The sequence below is a fragment of the Varroa destructor genome, unplaced genomic scaffold, assembly GCF_002443255.2.
Source record: "Varroa destructor unplaced genomic scaffold, Vdes_3.0 BEIS01000001.1, whole genome shotgun sequence".
In the NCBI taxonomy this organism is placed as follows: domain Eukaryota; kingdom Metazoa; phylum Arthropoda; class Arachnida; order Mesostigmata; family Varroidae; genus Varroa; species Varroa destructor.
This window is the reverse complement of record NW_019211454.1, coordinates 41,050,637-41,069,496: the sequence shown is the minus strand read 5'-3', so window position 1 is coordinate 41,069,496 and position 18,860 is coordinate 41,050,637. Positions and strand designations below refer to the sequence as shown.

Genomic DNA, 18,860 nt, shown 5'->3' with positions numbered 1-18,860 from the left:
TAACATTACTATCATCATAGAAACCATCAAGAACGTAGTATAGTAATAACGTGCTGATGACAGTCACGCAATCGAATTATACAATGGTACCGCCCTTACGAATCTCCGGCATCTACAATAGCAGCAGTAACAACATCGCCATGTTGAAACTAGCTCAGTAAACATTATCACATGGGCATCTTTATTAAATACATGCTCGAAGGCCTGCCTCGTGTCATCGTTATTCCTATAGGGTAGCGATGCATTCGTCCATCTGTTCATTTATATAGCATCCTTTTACGGCAATGGATGCACAAGCCGGTAAAGCACGATTTGGAGAATTATGACATTTAACACGTTTCGGCATTCTGTCACCCGTATTAGACCCATATCTGCGATGATATACGATTCGTTTCTTCAAATTGATAACACGCTATGAAAAACTCGTTTATCGCATATGATGATAGTGTCATTACACCCGAACTCCTCCTTTCTATGTCGTGTGTGCACCCTAATGTATACACAATATTTGTATGTTTCTATGCTTAGCATACAACCAGTGCACGTGTGCAGTGTCACGTTGATTCTGCACAGCGCGGTCCTTCGTCGCTTGCCGTCCTATAGCTTCATATATATACACACACACACCCATCCAAGCTTCCCGTTGGAGCCATGAGCTAGAGAAACACCATCGCGATGATGGCGGCGGCTGCCGCCGCCAGAAACGGCATCAGGCGTTGACAAAATGATTTCTTGTTAGCGCGCTGTCGTCGACTATGCGACTGTTGCAATTACTGCGAGTATTACGGCCATACAATAATAGCTCTCAGTAAGGGACAGAGTGAGCCGTTCGGCGGTTCCTGCGAAACAACTTCTTTTCCATACAGCAACTTACCTCCATCCATCCGTTCATCCGTTCATCCTGTCTATTTCCCTCGGGCTACAGCCATCCGTCCATGTACAGAGGTGAGACCAATTTATCTCGATCGTTTCGAGGATGTTGCCTCTTGGCAGAATTTCGAACTAGATCCGCCCTGACACACAAGCGCATTCGCTCCCAGACGAAGACGGCGACACCGATAGCGCTAATCGCGATGAATAGGACTATTCACGAAAAAACTGACTCGGCTTTCGCCTGTGACAGCCTGCAATAGGTCTCTTAGTGCGAACTAGCACCGCTGCAAAGCCATTGCAGCTGCCAGTTATCACTACCTATGGTGGTGCCACTGTTGGTGATGCTATTGGTAAAGGCTATCATTCCGCAGTTAAGTGTTGGCCCGTCTGTACGGCATGGTAATGGTGTATTTTTGTAAAAGCCTTTTTTTTGGGAGGGCCAGCTTTGCGCAGCGGTGGTGCTTCTGTATTTCGATACCTACGGATACGATGGCTAGGAAGCATTTATTATCCAATAACGTGCGCACCCGTAAAACTCACTGGTGAACCACCCATTGACACATGCAGCCAGCAAGTCGGCCCCAGCTCTCTGCCGCATCGATGCTTAACGGTTTGACGAGCAAAATGCGACAGGGGAAAGACCCGCAAGATACCACAATTATAGTCACTCAGACATATGGGAAGTGGTCATGTTTAGAAAGATTATGCTTCGTATTTTACCGAGACGGTCGCAGGAACAAACGCCAGAGATAATTGCTAGCTTGCGCAGGGCAAGGGGGGTTCGCTAAGTACAAAAAGAACAAAACTTTTTTTTGCCACTTGCTAATACTGTGGGTATATCTATATATGTATATGTATATATAATTGTGGTAATCACTTGCAATTCAAAACTTATAATTTGTTCAAATCTACGATCATTGTTAATAACGGTACTTGCGATTGGTACAGCATTGATCTGACGGCCTTTTTCGCGTGTGTATTTACTTTAGTTTACATCATGTTGAAATCTGAGCGGTGAGTGGTCAACGGTGCGTTTCACCACACAATCTAGTAAGTGATGCAATGATACAGTCGTTTTGAAATGGTATGGCTTCAAAAAAGTAATACGAGCGAGCTGCTTTTCTTCGCGTGAAGGATTAGGCGCAAGTAACAGAAGTCATAGCTTTAGGTTGAACTCTTTCATGTGTGAGAACGAAAAGCTTCGTGATGGCGGTGAGTCCTGTATGTAGAAGAACTGCTTTAGCTGGAGAAACTCGACAAAGATCGTGTGATTTAAGCTGAAGACGACAATGTCACCCGGAGGTATCTACGGGACTTGGAAAACAATACAGACGGAAAATAGACAGGTTTATTGCCTGAGTGGAGGCTTTACCCTGTGCTACGGTAATTATCTTCGAGGGATTAGTGTTCTACCGATTCTCTCCTCCTATCGTCGTTGTTCCTCGAGCTTTCTGTTTCTCAGGCATTTCGGACAAAGCTCGTAGATCTATGGTCGGCGACGCGTGCATGGTCAAGTCAGGAGTTCTATTTGTTTGTCGATCTGACGCTATAGTTCGTGACTTGCCTCTGCTCGCGGTACGTAAACTCGTTGATAGTAATTGTGCTGGTCATATGACTGTCGAACGGCGGCCGGTCGAACTATCTGTTGTTTCAGTCGATTTTTATTCATGTTGTTGTTGTTACTGCTTTCTCTATGCGATTCGTGATTGAGAGGGGCAATCATCCATTAGCTGATTGTCGTGTACAGATTGACAACAACCCGGGCGGCCCCCAATAGGAAACGCAAAAATAGGAAATCCAATGACGAAAGTAAAGGATCGTAGCTAATCAGAATACTAGAATGGTTGAAAATTGCGGCGGAGTTGGTTGGAAACATTGCGTTTGAGCAGCAACAAGCACGTCTATCCTAAAGAGGCGATGACATGTTACACCAAGAATTACAAAAAAAAGAAAAGAAATATTGGAATGATATAAAAACAGTTAACAATGATTTTGCTAAAACAGTTGAAATACGATGTTGTCAGTCGAAGCTGTTGTGTTCTTGTTCCATTATCTTACTTACGGTATATCGTCTAAGAAACGCCGACGATCCATCAGGTCAATGATCGCAATATACTAGATCTTCATCGGCATGGCGATAACGAAGCAACGTAATTGTAAAAAATATTAGGTGAAGTTCGGAAGCATCAAAGGGTCGGGACGAGCGTTAAACCGGCACAATCAATACGAAACCAATACGTTTCCCTCGTCGGCTCTGACGGAACACAACATATTCAGTTGTAGCATAGGAACAATGCCAAGAAATGATTCCGAGACGCTGTCACAAACGCTATACTCAGGGCTCGCACAAATTCCGGTGCTATTGCCATTGCGTGGATCTACTAGATATTGTTCGTTAACAATGTTTAGTTGTTTGACCAGCATCTACAACAGGGCTTTTCGTTCTCTGAATAGTTAGAAAATTGGCAGTACACAGACAGAGATCCATCAGAACTATACCAAGCAGGCAAAGATAGTTTGTGAGAACGCAGAGCGACAACGGACTCAAAGGACGTTCTCATGAAAATGGAAAAGTCCAATGTTTTTAGAAGCTGCACGAAAAAACCAATCCCTATTCGGAATCCCGAGCTGACCTCAGTGAATATTGGCTACTTGTAGCAGAATCAGTTAATTTAGGACGTACCAATGAAGCCATGACGCTGAAGATGACAATGTCACGCGGAGAGATCAACGAGACCTGGAAAACGATACAGTCAGAAGTTAGATAGGTTTATTGCCTGAGTAGAGGCTCTACTCTGTGCTACGGTAATTGTCTTCGAGGGATTGGTGATTCAAAATATATCTCTTGCAATATTATATTTTCTCATGTCTTCATGAATTAAATTCTGCATAAAATATGACAATAACAGATCAGCCATATGTTAGTATCTACAGGTGCGTATACGCTCTATTCATCGTTCTGAGGGCAATCTTATAAGTCTCCTAGAGTACATCTAGTGAAATCGACAGGTCTTTTTGTTATCCAAAAATATAATATTTTTATACATAATATGACGACATAATATAACACGAGAACTTGGAAGTGCAGTCATAAAGGTCTTGGACCGTATAAATTTCAACGGTGTAACTCTTCTGATGAAGATGAAAAAAAATTAACGATGCAGTCATTGTATCAGACTTAAATTAACCGTATATCTGTCTATCTTTTGCTATTACAGGTTACAAAAAGGTCAACGCTGCTATAAGGTAAGAGAGCCACAATTTTCAGTACCACTTGAGTTAGTTAAATAGCCCTGTTTTTGTTTTCGTGTTTCATATATGGCTAGTGGTCAGCTCTGCGTCGTCAAATCTGCGTCAAACTAGAAAAAGATTCTTGCTCAATATTCAAAATACTATCTTAAACAATATTGGTGAGCTCTTTCGGCAATCGTGGTAGAGGTGATTTCATCTAGTTCATTTGACCAAAAGAAAAAACAACAGCAAACAAATCATCCATGTAGAAGAAGTTTCTTGAGCCTTTGTAGCAAATCCGTGACCGTATGTCGCAAAATGACGTGGGCAAAATCGTACTAAAGTTGCATCTACAAAAGTATATCGGCAGGTGAACTTCACTGAAATAATGGACAATAAATATCAGACACAAATTTGCCCTGTTTGCTTCTTTTTGATGAGATTGCTCACGAAAATCCACCAGATCGGCCCAGTGTCTATCGCATAACATCATGCCATACCGCAAGCATGAGCAAACATGTAGCCATATCGTGACGCAGTCACCTGTGAGGTCATCTGGGCTGTAACAAGAAGATTCCGAGAAGCAAATCGCCACAAACTCTAACGAAACATCAGAAGAAACAAACTGAAGGATAACAGGCGACATGGCAGGTTTGAAAGGACAACGTACTGAGTTTGTCGTGAGTGCCCCCCGGTAAAAACCGCAGACAACGCATTGTCGGCCGGAGCGCAATATAGAAGTTTATACCATATAGAAGCTAATGCTGCTGCTCTGTTGTCGCGGTCGCACATATGGTATTTGTCATTTGCCTTATCGTGAATCAATAGATGGCGCTTTTAGATAAGAGGGCAAATTACTTGCCAATAATCCATCAATCCGATTCTGCGGTGCGCTTCATCTCTTCCTTTTACCATCCTTTTTCTTCCTTTTTAATTCGCCGCCTGTCCTGAACATCTTTTAAAACTTTGCCTTCTCGTAGCGCAGTTCGGGTGGCGTCATTTCGCCAAGCAACACCACTGTGGATGCTTCCTTCATATTCACTGGACTTTGTATACCTCCAGCCGCTTTCTTTCGTATATCTTTCGTCGCTTCGTATATATTCTCGCTTGACAACCTACTCCTTTGGCAACTTACAAATGACGGGACGGTGGTGGCGGCAACGATGGCATCAGCCATCAAGTTCTGCAATATCATTGCTTCGAGGCGATACTAGTCGTTCGCTGTCCCCCGGCCGACCTTTCTTCCCACACTAGTGACAAAATCAATACAGAACCAACTCTTTTCACTGTTTATTTTCTTTTCTAGATAGAAAGACGCAAAACATCATAGAAGAGGAATGAGCGATTTCGCTCTTTGTGCAGTCTGCAGTCCCGATTCTACTGGTGCTCCGTAACGAGGCCGTTGCTAGTGCTGCTGCTGCCACAGCAGGTTTCACTGAGATATCAATGGCAGTCATTGTCCTTGTTTGCCTGGCCTTCATTATATTGTCTTGCTTGCTTGTCGGCTTTCCGCTTTCCTGCAAACAACGAGGAGCCAAGGTCACCAACAAGTCAGGACGATACCGAGTTCCATCTTTGCTCTCCTCACCGCTTTTTCTAGGTTCTCTCTATTTTTGTCGCCTTTGTTGCCGTACGCGCGTCACCTACGTACGTTGCTCACGAAGCACGTCACCGCCTTGTGGCCAACGACAGCGGTAAGAAAAGATCGCTCCATGCTCGAGGAGAGGAATTTTGGCGGCCGGCTTGCTTCAAGCTACTGCTGAAAGCAGTTGACTGTCTTCTGCATCTTTGTATGTGCCTGTCTGCGCGCTGGCAGTTGGTAAAGCATCAGACAAAATCCAGAAAGGCTAAATAAGCAAGAAGGACCTATGCAAAAAATCGGCCACAAAGGCTACCGCGATAAGCAGGTTTGAACCCTCATGGAACCCTATGGCGCATCACAGGAGATACCTGACATTGCTATCTCTGGTGTACCACAGTTTCTTCTATATGATAGTGTTAGGTGTTGTCATAATCGCGTTACGTTATAAGAATTCCATTGCGACAACGTGACAGGACTGACAGTTAGCGGCCGTTACGCAAATATTCTCGGTTAGCTACATTGTGCCAGGATATCTGTTTTCAGCCGCGTTTCACGAGAGGCTCATTCGCTTTTTCCTATTGAGCAAAAGTGAAAGGATATGATAGCACAGGACGAGAAGTAGTCCACAGTAGTAGCGATGTGTCTTGGCCTGACAGCATAAAAGGGGAGAAATTAATTTGGGTAGGACGAAATCCGGGCAGATATGGGTTCTCTCGGCTGGGGGTGCCGACCACTAGGATGCCGCCCTATACTACGGGTTGTAATCGACGATTGCCCATGCCCGTTTCCGAAGCAAACTAACCCTCACAAAATCAACCCTTTGCGAAACTGCTTTGGCTGCAACTCGTCGTCGAAATCACTGCCCAACTCAACTAGCCCAGGTCAGTAAGTAACAGACGGGAAAATAGTGGCTTTACAGCTGGCTTGTCTCTTTCTTTCTGCCGTTGGATGTCTTCAAGAGACACGTATGACGAGTAGTTGGCCTAGAGGTGACAAGTGAACAGACAGACGACCACAAAAGAATATACTCACCGGGCGAGAAGGCGATCTTTCTCCATCCGTCCTCGATCTTCGGATCTCTTTGGCGGTGTCCTCTCATAGCACTGAGTGAGTCTTCCGATGGATGGCAGGCAGGCGGGTAGCACACGGCAATGAGTTTAACGCCCTGCTGCTGGTTCAATCGATGGTACGGAAGGCATACACACACACATTCACAGATACTACTAGATCGTCGTCGTGGCCGTCGTAGGAGTCGGAATGGGAATAGTAGACAGAGTTGGCCTGCCATCGATCGCGGTAATGTAGTCATGTCACACTGTTTTTCGTGCGATCTCGTAACGGCTGTTAGCCACCGGTTAGTGGCTGGACTTAGGTAACTAATGGTTGTGGTGTCTACGTCAATTCGATGAATGCAAGCTAAAGCCGCAACCGATCCAGCCGGGCTAAGTCGACAGACTGCGCTGCCGGAGAATTGCAGATCTGTTCCTCGTCAATCTTTCCCTTTCTGTCCAGCCAAAGTTGGCCGAAGAGGATACCTGCAGCTAAAGTTTTGTCCACGTATTGTTTCTGAGCAAACTAGACAGATGACAACTTATGCTGCCTTGGCTACTACAGCTGATATAGAGTACTGCGATGGCAGGTGACCAATCCCGTACAGATGCGAAGGAAGCCATTAATCTTTGGCAGCAAAAGATTAGATCAAGACTGGCAGGGCTTTGGATACCTGTTTCTTAGTCCTGTAACAGCGAAAGGATCAGATCGTTCGCGCTGAAACATTGCCGATATGTCAGCAGCGTATTCGCATACGTGCGAAGTTTGTTTTTAGAAAGGGTCTGGCTACGCTTACGGTGTGAACCTTACACGATTACCTTTTTAGCATTGCATCAAAAACTTGCCCCCTATAGAAAAGGTTTAGAGGGGGCGGGGTGTGCTGGGCTTATTTTTTCAATCGATCTATGAAGCAGCATAGCAACGACGTCAAAAAACGCTATAATTTAAACTAACGATGGCCGCACGTTCATGGTCACCGTGACAATCACTAAAAGGTACTCCCAGTAACCGCCTCGCTACTTCAGTCTCTTTTTTACTCAGAACAAACTACTCTTTTTTAGAATTTCCTATTCCACCTGCTATGAAGAGCAATGCAAAAATTTAGAAATGAAACTAAAGTTTCATTTCTAAATTGTTTTCCTTTCATATATGGATAGTCTCCCCTTGGGCTGACCTTCGTTCCTGATACTGCTGTAATTCCAAATGTCGAGTTAGTAGGGGAAAGCGGAAGCTATATTCTTGCTCGGTTGACATCTACGTAAGTCACTAATTTTAACGTTGGCGACCAACCATGAAAACACCTGTGAATCAACAATTGTCAGGACGACTGTGTCTGTTTTGCAAGCAGATGCGTAGGTTCATGTATGCTTGTAAAGACGCATGTATACATATACTGAACCGAACTGTATGTGTCCATGTAACTATAAGTTCAACGTAGAATAAATGCGGCATCAATCTACGTCGACGGAGTCGCGTGCGATGCGTCTATGCCAACTATCCGGTGGAAACGCGCAGGTGAATCGTTTCATGTGACAGGGGATAAGAAAGGAGTGAATCGATGGGGTATTCTGGGAACGGCCGCCCTAGGAAACGCTGCTCGAATAGGCCACCGACAATCCCACAAGGATTACGGCTAAAGCCGACGTGCGTCACTATTATTATACACCATAGTATTAGCAGTAGTAGTTGTCGTTAATTCCGTAAGGTGACAATATGTAAATGCAATATGCGAGAAGCAATACGCATTAGAGACCTATAGATGTTACGGTTAGTTCCCGATAGCAAGCTTAGACGTTCTCTTGTAAACTCTGTCGCCACTGCTGCGCAGCGATAGTAAGTCATACTACGAGCGGAGCTGAAGCAAAGGCCCAGCCGGTGTTCAAGCCGAAAATTTGTTAGGTAAGTTTGGGAATTGAGGCTGAACGCTGCTGGTCTGCAACCTAAGTTGCCTGAGCTACGTACGACAAGCCTGAAAGCTGAAAGACCCTTCAGCCTGCCCGACGGTGGCAATCCCGAGCTAGCCTAGTCGCCTGACTGGTGCTGATTTTGGCCTGCTTCGACCTAAGATGCAGGCAGGTTTGTATCGTCGAATTGCACAGCTAAGCGAGTATGGTAGCTTTGCATGCTTCTGCTCCTTCTGCCTACGGTAGCAGCAATGGCAGCGTTAAGGGTGGCAACGGTGGCCAGGTTGGTTCAGTTTCCAATATGGCCCGTGCCCCGTTCTCTGCTCTAACTTCCTGCTAAGGAAATTTCCCCATAGAGTTGTTCTTGTGTAAATAATTGACCGACGCTTGCTCCCTATACACACTACCATCGCCAACCATGCTCTACTACTGCTATCACCAAAGTCGAGTTGCTGGGCGGTAACGCCTGCCTGTCTGCTTACAGCAAAATGGAATGAAAGCAGTTCTAAGGAGGGTTGGAGCAGCGAGACTCACCAGGCGGGGCCTGACAAACCGGCCAACGACTGCTTGGCGAACGCCCTGCGGGTTGTACCTGCAGCAACTGCAAAACAAGCAGCACACCACTATCGGGCGATGAGTCCATATTCACGTACTCAAAATCAACAACAACAGCAGCAGCAGCAGAAGTCTCAGCAAAGACCGGGACCATAAGCTTCGAGCCCAAGCCTGGGGAGAAAAGCTTTCATCTTTAGAAAAAGTACCCTAGAGATCAGTTTGGGTCACATTATTACCCACACCGCAACGGTCTATGACGGAAAGCACAGCAGTAGCGCGTTCGTGGTCGCTCATGGCTGACCGTAAGGCTGTAAGAGAGCAAAAGCCTGCAACTTCACTCATTTGTAAGCTATATCATAAGACGGAACTAGTAGCAATAAAAGTGACGCGACACCACAAGTAGACTTACGTTGAAAATATTGTAGGGGTATTTTCCAGAGAAGTCCCGATCCACTTAATCTATTTAACGTATAATCCTTGGGTTTTAGCTTGTTTCTAAGGCCAATACCTTACTTGTTCTATGGCTTTATTTTTAATTCCAGCTTAGTTCAACTTTTCAGCATTATAATAGCATAAATAATAATAATATTCCCGCCATATTTTTAGTTAATCTCTTTCGGTGTATATATAAGTGAAATAAATATAGAGGTAGAAATAATATAGAGGTAAATATATAAGTGAAAATCGAGGGTAGATTTGTAATCGTATTGTGTAAGTACAGTAAGTGTGCTTGTTATATAGTTTATGAAGACTAGCAGTGTTGATCTGTTCGTTGATCAAAGTAACAGCGCCCTTTGCTCCTTCTTTTAGCCACGTTGATGCGAAGGCTTATTTGGTTCCAGCCAGTGTTCTGCTTCCACGTTTACTTGACGATCCGGGACTAACAACAAATGGACTGGAATAGGACTGTCCTAAATGATTAATTGAAAGCGATAATTTGAAGGCGTTGATGCGACTAGTGAGGTGCGATGAATTGCTCATAAAATCCCAATTCCATCCCTGACGCTCATAAAATCTCAACTCCATCCCTGACCTAGTGGCAGGTTCGTTCAGTTTACATTGTAGCAAGTGCCGGCAGCAACAGCAGCGGGAACATCGCTACACAATCAGAAACAGCTTCTGATATGAGGCGATTTCGCTGGTTTCCGTTCAGTATTTATCTGACTCGCTGTGGCTTTCTACACAAACCCATATACATACATGAAGTGTGTGTAGAAGTTGGAATTAAAGGAAGCTCTGCTTTTGATATCTATGTTAGCAAGCAGCGACATTGGCAGCTTCGCCAACACCAGTGTTGTTGTGATAGAGTCGACTTGCTCGCTGTGCCGCAAATCACCTAGATAGCCACTGACTTCTGGAAGGACTTCAAACGTGGTAGGCAGGTGAAGGTTAAGCACTTTAAAAAGGAACCCATTGCGCCTTCCGCTTAGGCAAAACAAGAGTCCTCGACCTTTGTGTTTCCAGCTCGTGTCAGCACAGACCGATTCGCATCTCGCTTTCTCGCTCTCGCTCAATATTTCGCCGAATCTCGTTCTTCTGTGCGTAGTCTCACGTTTTCCACATAGTCATTGTAGTTCCCAGTTTTACCTTTTCTCTAGCCGCTTTTCTGAACAACAACGTTGTCGTCGATTTTGTCGCTGACGGAATGGCAGCACTAGCAGCAGCGACTGCCTTTCGCAGTGTCTCAGCTTCTAGTAGATCCTGGACCCCAGTTTTCATCTGTGTCGCGGCCGGCCGACTGCTAGTTCGCGGTCCTACTCATTTCCATGAGCTGGTAGCCTCTGCCATCTTCGCTGCGCTCGTTGACTCACCACTAGAATGACTGGAGCGCTGATAGGAATAATGTATATCCTGGTAGAGTTTGCTCGTTCCTTTAATGTCGCTCAGGCAGGCGCTCCTTAGGACTCATCCCTGCTTTAGGCAGAAAAGGGATGGGGATAAGAAGTTGTGCACTGTTCGACTGCCACTACCACTGCAGCCAACAGCTGAACTGGAACGTTGTTAGGCCATGAATGGGATGGAATGGCCTGGCCGGGGCTGACTTCTCTCCCAGCTCGTCCGCCTATTCGCGATTCGGTCTGCCGTCGTCGCTTCGACTGCCAGGGACTCAGTAAGTCGATTTGTGTCTAGAGCGAAACGCCGCTACCGTAAAAGATATTAACGCTCGAGTGGGCCCTTTGAGCAGCCGGTGGTTCCTTCGGTTTTGGTGACTCGGTGGGCTGTCTGGCTGTGCAGACCCATCATGGAGGGCCATGAATCACACTGACCATATTAATTAGCTTCCTTGTTATCCCACGTAGGCCCATACTCAATATCTTTTCTATTACTATTACAACCACTGCTACCGCTACGACCACGCATTTACCCACTCGTTCACTGTTCGTCCCTCATTGCCGTTTCGGTTGTACTGACGATCGACAAGTTAAAGGGACCGTAGGCAACGTAGCTAAAATGAAGACTTGCAGACGCGAGGATATTCGTTGTGGAAAAAAGGTTCGTCTAACCCATTCCTCTATCCGCATCCACCAACCCTACTAGAACCTTCGTTCCGTCCATTCGCCGGCCGACAGCAGCGGCAGTCCGGGAAGCTCAAGGACCAGATTCTCACTAAGACTGTGACGACGATGATGGCGACGGCGGCGACAAAACGACGTGGCCCATTTGTGGTAAGTCTTAGGACCTCCGTTATATCCCTGTTTTAACGCTCATTTTGCCGTGCTTTTTGAAGCCTCTGTCAATGAGCATGACGGGTTCTAGATGAAGCAAGGATCTAAAGGGCGACGAAAAAAAGCTGCTTGCTTCTCTCCGCCAAACAGATGAAGCAAAAGGGCGTCAATGCGGAGATGGACTAGGGGTTTGATGGCTAGAAGGGTCTCTCTTGACGTCTTCTGCTAACGGTGCTGATGGCGGCGAGAGTGGTATTAGGAGAGACGAAGCCTCGCTCTGCTTGGCCGCAAAATAACTGCAGGAAGAGACTTAAAGGAAGCGGTAAGCGAACGCAGCAGACTTGCATTTGTCGATTTAAAAATCAATACGACGAGAGCACGTCAGGATCGGGAGTCACCAAGAAAAGGGAAGGATGCAACCGCTATAACCGCCAGCTTCTCAAGTACGTCTGGATTCAACGCCCACTCCAAGATGGTGTGGCTTCAATCAAGTGAACAGCCTCTTTCACCGAGTCCCATTTTTGCACAGTACTCAGATCGACGCGGTTCGTAGAAACGAACAAGGATACTAAGTAGCGATCGGAGGAAACAAAGCTATCGCTGCTATACGGTATAAAACAGTGAAATAAGACAGTGCTGTATCCTACGACAAAGCGTGAACGAATATATCTGATGCAAGCTGCGAACAGGAAGAGCAGTACGAGCTGAAACAGTAGTAGAATGAAAAGCACGGAGAATAAGGCAGGCGGATTGGCTGAAAAGTTATTCGCTTCGGAAATTTATTCATAGCGCCCCCCTGCCCACTCCCCTTCTCTCTCTCTCTCTCTCTCTCTCTCTCTCTCTGTAAGACTCGTTAGTAGAGGATCAAAGAGATAGAATTTAACATGTACCACGTTTCATCATTGAGAAAACGCGGCCATGTTGCTCACTAGGCTATATTTCTTATTCAAGCATCCATCCATTTGTACTTTTACCGTCTGTCTTTATGTTGGTATATCTAGCGGCCACACGCTTTTTTTTGAGCCTCGTTAATCGACTTGTCGTTGTCGTCGTCATCGTAAGTCAGGCATGAGTAACAGAGTGTCACGTCTGTAAACTACGCCTGTATCGTCACGATAATCCATGGCCATATAAGTTAACTGTTAGGCAGATCGATGTGACAGAAATTTGCCAACGCAATCGATTTGTTGTTACGTGCGAGAATCTCGGCTGTTCATGGTCTTAGGAAGCCGGCACAGGGCTGAGGCTGGTGACGGTTGTAGTAAGCTTAGCAAAAATTTTTGCTTTCTTTTCACATTTGAAAAGCGTTTCCTTCTTTAGGGTGGGGGTATTACTGAATAATTATCAAGGTGCAATGTTTCTGTGCAGAAACATTTTTTAAGTGAAACTTTACTAGCCGACCTTTGATGTTGTGAGGGATTGTTTTTTTCTTACGAGAGGACCGATGCCAAATGACCGCTATTGCACATCCTGCACTGACTTCAGCGACATACAGACTCCGAGGACCATAGAAAAGATTTATTCAACTACGCTAATATTAGCTACCCCTACGTTTTGGCAGGCAGTTACTGAAAAGCCATCAAAGATTAGCTACCCCTACGTTTTGGGAGGCAGTTACTGAAAAGCCATCAAAGAGAAGCTTTTTCCTGAGGAGAGCACCTGTATAAAAATGACGTGGTGAATTGGAAGCAGTTGGGAGGGCAGGAGATTCTGAAACATGACTGTATGTACTGTATATACCATGTAATGGATAACGGTTATTTTTTGGAAGCGGCATTTGTTGATAAAGGTTTCCTCTAACCTGTTATTTCTATAGCTATGTTTACGTTACACACTACGTAAAGCACTACCTGGACTTTACATTCTATAGCGCAGAAATACAAATGGCACCATATTAGCACGTGTTGACAATCAATAGTTCTCTTAACAGAGCTGCCCCTAAACGACGACAGCACTTCGTACATTATCAAGTCTAACCCTGCAACGTCCAAACTTCGTTCAATATTCCAACAGAATGCACTATATCTTTCTCAGCGCTTCCGCGCTTGCATCTGCCTGTTTTATTTTTCTTCTTACAAATGGAAAAAGATGCAATAATGCCACCACTGCGATATTTCTTGAGTAGTTCTGGCTGCGAGGTTGACGTCGTAGCCAATGCAAGTGCATGGGAGAAAATGTCTGGTTCGCCTTTCGTTATCAACAACCAACAATACACGGGAAACTAGTTGGCTTCAACGAGCAACCATCGGGCTTTTTCTCTTTGAATGTGTGCGCCTGGGATCTGCAAACAGGGCGGGCCGTTTTTCTTTTGAGTCATTACAGACAGGCAGGAACTAGGAAAATAGGAGTAGAATGCAAACCGATCTATCTAACTGATTACGGAAGGAAGGGTTGGGGCAGCTGGATAACGTGCAACGTTTTTTCTCCCCCAGCAGGCAAATGTGTTAAAATAGGTATAAACGAGATATGTATGATAAGACAGTGAAGAAAAGCGCATCAGGATCGGCGTCAACATCAACAGCTGTACGAGTGTGTCTCTTTAGTTAGCTCTTCAGTTACGTAGTTACTGACTCTAATGGTGGAACATCGTAATTGTAATGTAAAGCTTTTACCAGGGGGTTGCTTGCTGCTACTACACTCTTATTCACATACCTATCTGGGTTTCGACGTAGCGCGGGTCTACTAATTTGTCTAGCCATCTCGCATCAATGTCTGATTGAAAGCCCAAGGCTGGCCTTGGAGATTGGCATCAAAAGTGCGTTTATAATATTCAACCCCTTAATTCGTTAGTACAATTATGGATCCCAGTAAACGTCGTCAATCGGTATCGGTCGTCGCTTTACGCGTCTTCACGTTTCTCCGTCCGTCTGAGCAGTCGGCTGATGTTTGCCAGAGCATGTGTAACGCAGCCTTGGGAGTGTTCTGGAAAGCACGATGGGAACCACTGTAAGCACTTGTCACCTTCTCTGCTAATCCGCCACGATTTGTGCGCATGGTGTCAAGGTTTCTAACGCTATTGGTGCCAATAACACAGTAATGTAATGGCGCGCAAACTATTGTATGCTTACATGCCACTCCCATTCCATTCGTTCGTAGCTCTCTGTCTCTGTCGTCTTTTCGGCATCCTGGATTCTATTGGCTTCGCCTATTTCCCCCGCGTTATCCGTTTTGCTTCTCGCGTGTTAGCCTGGCGTACCGGCTGCACAAAGTTCCTCTGATATTCCACTACCATATCTACTTCCTTTCTCGGCCAGAGTTAACAGCGGACACCTGATTTGCAGTAATGCCATTCTAGTGACCTACTGGCCAACATCTGTAAGTCCCTTAAGTAGCGAGACGGTAGTTTTCTGCCAAGTTTTCAACATAAGCTGATGAAAGGCTTGAATTGCATTAAAATTGAAAGAACCCCTGCCGCCTTAATGCTGCTCCGGTTGCACAGGCTTTATAACGTTACTCGACTGTGCACTGCGCGTGTGCGCATTTATGTAAGCCCGAGTGTGCATCTCCTTACCGATTCTGCCTGTCTACGTATGTGCCACTAGCGCAGTACCAGTGCCCTTCTAACAGGATCGCATATTGCAGTGGAAGGTCCCCAGTATCCGCCTGTTTCTGCGACTGCTACTACTGCAACTAAGCTGCTGCTGCTGCTGCTGCTCCTCCTGCCGGTAACGAAAAGTAAGGAACACACTTAGCTTTTCTTCCACTTCTTATAGTGCGGGACCAGGTTGTCTGGATTTGTCTTGTGTGACTATGCCTATACGTCTGCCATTCGCCACCGATGTTCTACAAGGTAGCAAAAGAGAAAATAGACAGGTGAAGCTGTTTTGTCTTTCTGTTAGAAAAATAGGTGGTGGTGGTGAAGGCTGCTGCTGCGGGAGCAGCAGAAGGCCTGCTCCTTTTCCGCTTGTCTCCAGCGCCAGTTGGCCCTACTAACTATCCCACTTCTGCCTCACCGGGCTGTTTCAGTCAGTCGGCCTTTGTCGTTGAAAACGGCACACAAATATCTAGCCGTATGACGCCACTCTTTGGAAGCTTACCGTCGCCAGCCTTGTTATTTTCCTTTTTTCGTTCACCCCCATTCTATATTCCTAAAGTTGTAACCTCTGAAGTCACAACCTCTGCTAGCCTCCCGTTCACTTCATTGTCTCAACCTCTCTGATCGTTCACCTTATAGTTCTCGTTTGGCCGTTTGTCCATCCGTTCGTTCACTCGTTGTCATCGTCGGCGGCGCCGTTCCAATGCTTGTAGCTACCGCTGTTGTCGTCGCGGCCACCCGCCAATATCAGCAGAAGCAAAATCGGTCGCTTTCTTCTGGCGTAGCTCGTCTACGCACAGGCGTACACCATAGAAACTAGTGCGGGTGCATATGCCAGTACTGCCGCAACCACAGCATCGATTTTGTCTTGCTTTCTTGCCTAGCTCCTCCCACCATGAACTGAGTTCTGTTGTATGTCATAATGCAGGCAAATGGGACGAGCAGGCGGCAGGAGCAGTAAGTGAAGACTCACGTTGCAAGGCGTTGCTTATTGCTCTTCTCATCAACAGTGCCATAGCAGTCAGTTGGAAGAACAGAAAAATTAAAGCGACAATCAAAAGGCGACAGCAGTAGCGTAGCGTCGCGTCATTGGTGCTGTGGCATGATCAAGAATTGCTAACGCGCATACGTGCTTCTGTACGTATATTTATGATCTGCGGATGACAAATCGGTATGGCCATGTCAGCTGGCTGCATGCTAGCTCAAAGCACCTTTTACTAGATTAATGTAGAATGAAAGGTGAGAGGTCTGTTAAGAGATGAGGGGTTGGGCTGTAGTCGACGAAAGTCCGATATTGCAACACGCGGCCGAATCATAAGCGGGACACTGGTCATCGAAAATTGAAGAACGAATGCTACTTCTACTACAGCTTCTGCTGACGATCTAGGTCGCAGTTTCGCCTACACCCAGTATTAGCGATGACATTACTTCCTTCAGCATGTTTTTTTAGATTTAGGTACGTACAATGCGATCTCGTGGACTTCGATACACGCGACTCTCATCTTCGACCGCGAATGACCTTGCTCGATAGGGCGCAAAGCAGAGCTGTTTACGAGCTGACTCCATAAAATTCGAATCTGCGTTCCACCACTTTTAAACCCCTGCGTGCACCCATCCGTTTCCTTACTCCGCACAGCCGCTTAAAGCGCTCAGCGGTGCCACGTCGTTGTTCCGAATAAAGGCAAATGGCAGTTACTGCTGGTGGTGCTTTTTCAAATGGCAGCCGGGCTGCCAATTGACCACCCTTCCGACGACACCCAGGGGGGACATTGCTTCTGCTGTAGTCAAATGGCAACTCTGCGGGTAGTTATTCATTCAATCCGTTTTAATGCCACTATCTGCAGCTGACTCCAAAGTCGTTTATGGGATGGCCTCTAGTGCAGAAAGAGGCAGTCGTTTGACGAACTTTAGACGCACTTTATCCGAACGGCTCCCAAAGCATCATCGTATACACAAGCCTCATTCGTACACGTCCAGTAAATGCTAGCTATGACGCGACGCCAATTTTAACATGCAACTGTGTTGCATCCAGCCTCTAACTCCATTCCGTAAGAAAAAAATTCTTAGATTAAACCCCAAGACTGTTCGACATCGAAGACCCCTAGCAACTAATGGGCCATCGCCTTTTGATGCATGTCGAACAATAACGACTTCGAAACAAACCAGCTAAATCGCGTTCAAATACTACAAGAGATAATTATCAGAAAACCTTAAAAGTTCATAGTATACTCATCCGGTCTTTCTATACGTCTCGTTTAATGCAGCCTGTACCTTTCCAGTTCATGGTCCCGTTGGTTTAGCTCATTTGTAACCTGTTCAGTTTTTTTTCGATAAACACTGCAAACATTATGCAAATAAAAAAAAAGTGAGGTAGGTTATTACTAAAGTGGCCTCTTACACCTTTTAGATCTGCTATACGTTTTTTGCATGCTAAGCACACATAGGCAGTACTAAAATATGGAGTCTACTTTCGGAAAGCTCCTTTGTACGTCGTACGACAAATCGACGACAACGTCATAATTTACTACGCTTTCGAAGGACTTGTTTAAATTAGAAGAATTAAAACGGTATTTTTCAAAAAGCCTGTCTTTTAGCTATTTTCTACACCTAGCCTACATACCTTTATCCTTGACCTAACTAGATATGATCAAATCTTTTAAAGTAAGCGAAGGTGGGTGATTTAATGGACGAGAACAGACCGTTAACAGTTCTGACGAGGTGAACAGATAAGGTCACAACACGGTAAAACGTTGTTGGATCTTATTGGTTGGCTAGCTGCAATGTACGAGCACAATATGCTCCTACCATTAGAATGTGTGAAGTATAGAAAAAGTAGTGGCAGCATCATATAGGACAGGCTTCGAGTGCAGAAACTCGGGACACTCGGCTACAACGAAGAACGAGTAAAAAGAAAGGTGCATCCTTCGATGAAGGGAAGACAGACGAAGGATAGGAAAGTGTGAGAGTGGAGAGACCGAAAAAAGATCCAGCAGTAGATGACGAATGTTGTTAATGTCTATCAATAGCGCGCCGTTGCTTAGTTTCTTTCTTTTTACGCTGAACGACAGAGGGTGCTTACAGCGTCATCGCGCGAGCGGCCGGCTGCCTTCGTTTTTCTAATACATCGCCACCCTCTCTCTTTCCTTCGCTCCTTCACTCGCCCAGCAAGCATCGCTTTATCCGGCTTGCCCGTTGGCCTGTACGAGCTTGCCCGCTGTCTGCTCGCATCCGGCTATCCGCTCAAGTATATCTAATGAGTCTAGTGATCTCACCCTGGTCCCTGTTGGGGCCACCCTCGCTGCCAGTAGGAGGCTGGAGAGTCCGCAGCAGTTGTACAGTCGGAGGAAAGGGGAGTAAGGAGGGTTTGTCATAGAAATGCAGCACTAGTGACAGCTATGATGGCAACGGCAGGAACGACAGAAGCTATGAGGGATCCAGAAGAAACAAGAGGCTGTGGCTAGAAA

At 45.8% G+C, this 18,860-nt stretch overlaps 1 protein-coding gene across 7 annotated transcripts in view; it reads left to right on the top strand.

Moving 5' to 3' along the window:
- LOC111243553 (irregular chiasm C-roughest protein-like) overlaps nt 1-18,860 on the top strand; it is a 287,184-nt gene that overhangs the window by 124,829 nt on the left and 143,495 nt on the right. For all 7 annotated transcript variants that reach the window (XM_022789318.2, XM_086978141.1, XM_086978137.1 and 4 more), the window contains one exon: nt 4,092-4,119. The gene's annotated coding sequence lies outside the window, so the exon portion shown is untranslated. The remainder of the gene's footprint in view (nt 1-4,091; nt 4,120-18,860) is intronic.